The following is a 2,056-nucleotide window of genomic DNA, read 5'->3' as shown; positions in this document are numbered from 1 at the left end:
CCACCTCCACCTCCACCTCCACCTCCACCTCCACCTTCACCTCCTCCACCTGGGCCCTATCTCTCAGAAGCCTCCGGAGTCGGTGTGCTTGGGACAGGGGCTCTCGCGTCTCAATGGTCCTAAGGGACAGGGAAGCCAGGAAGTGAGCAGGAGCCAAGGAGTGAGGGGTGAGGAGCAGGCAGGTGAGGGGACCCCAGGAGCCCCACTAGGCAGAAACCAGGCTCAGGTAGGTGCTGGGCGGTGGGCCTGTTCTTGGGGAGTTCATAGCTAGGGCCCTCTATCCTTCTTCTCGGTTCTCTGAGGGTCATGTCCCCTCAGAGACTGGGCAGATGGGGGCTGGACAGCAGTGGGGCATGCATGGGCAGTCGGCCACTAAGGTCCGGGGGCCCTGCCAGCCCCTCCATCTCTGGACCTCTGGTTGTCACCTGCCATTCGGGTGAGATTCCAGGAACCAGTAACTCATTATTCTGGGTGACCCCATCTGAGTGTAAGGTGGGGCATGAGAGGGCGGCCTGCTTCTGTCTTATGCCCTTAAAGGATTTGGAGCCAGCGCTGGACCAGCAAACTGGGGCGCCCTGGGAGACTCCCATCTCCCCTGGAGGCTCATCCACCAAGCCCAGGCGTCATCCTCAACTCCAGGGTGACATAGGCCAGGGCCTCCCCGGGCCTGCAGGGCAGGTTCAGCTCAGCAGCCTCCAGGGTAGGGCTGAGGGTGGGGCTGCAAGTGGCAGCAGCATCCCTGGGCTGCTCAGCGCAAATGGGCACCGATCTGAGTCGGCAATACTGGATTCAGCCTGTGGAGCAAATCCACGCTAAACGGGACACAAATTAGCACGGCCAGGGGACATGCAACTCTGTCCTTGCTTCTTAATCCCTTTGGCTTAGGGTGTCCAGGCCTGGACAGCCCGTTCTCTGAGGGGAGGGCTGCCCAAGGGCACATGGGCACCCGTCCGGCATACTCCATGCATGGCCAACCCACGGCGTCCTGATGTGCCCTGCACCCATGGTCTTTTCCCAGCCTGAGGGTGCAGGGGCCATCACTCGGGCCCCGGGATGGGCAAGATGGTCCGGCAGGAGGTATGAAGGGGCGGAGTGGCCGTGGCACCCCGAGAAGCAAGAGGTGAGGTGAGGACCCAAGACCCCCTGCCATCCCCATCCCAGCGCCCCAGCACCAAGCCGGGACCACCGGGCCAGGGTGCAGCACGGCCACCTCCACGCCTTGGCTGCAGGTCAGTTTCCGGATGCCCAGGCGGAGGCCGAGGGGAGAGCGAGCATCCTGGAAGAGCTCTTGGTTCCAACCGGGGCACCGGAGGGCCAGGCAGGCCTGAGTGCCGGCCCCGAGACCAGCCGCCCGGCCGAATGTAACCTACTCCGGCACCATGAAGGAGTCCTGGCCAGAGCCCCCCAGGGTGCATACTTGACTCCTTTGGGGAACTGACGGCTGATCAGATGATGGGTTTAGCATACACAGGGGGCCTCTCTGCATGAAGGCCAGGAGTTGGGGTCCAGGAGGGCTGGCTTGGGTCTGGCCTCTCATTCCGAGCCCAGGTAGGGAGGGTGAACCACCCCGGGCTCCGAGAGGGTCCTTCCAGCGAAATGACCCACAGCACCGGCCTGGCCTGGGCCCTCAGAGACCAAGGGCCTCCACCTGCGTGCCCCCTGCGGTGGTGGCAGACCTCACCCCGACCTGGACCTGTCTTTGGAACCGGCTGCTTCGTGTCCTGCATTTCTCTCCCCAGACTCCCTGAGCCCCAGCCCCTGGTGGGGAGGGGGGCTGTTATGAAGGAGGAATCATCCCCCAGGCCCTTCCTCCCCCCAACTTTGCCATCCTACTTGCCTTCCACTCCTCAAACCTCTGCTACCCCACTGTCCTGCCCACCCTTTATTCCTGGGCCCTCCCTGGGTGCTAAAACACCGGTCCACCCAGCCCAGGCCTCAGGAGGGGTCCGACACCCTTTGCTCCCGACCTTGTGTGGCCTGCCACAAGGGTGGTGAGCTTTTCTCTGTCCGTCCCCCTGGCCCCCAGGCGCCTTGGGGTGCCTCACCCTACAGCGTC

The sequence above is a fragment of the Echinops telfairi genome, unplaced genomic scaffold (genome assembly GCF_000313985.2).
Source record: "Echinops telfairi isolate 266 unplaced genomic scaffold, ASM31398v2 ScPeMD7_37;HRSCAF=141, whole genome shotgun sequence".
Classification (NCBI taxonomy): domain Eukaryota; kingdom Metazoa; phylum Chordata; class Mammalia; order Afrosoricida; family Tenrecidae; genus Echinops; species Echinops telfairi.
Note: the sequence above shows the minus strand (reverse complement) of the source record.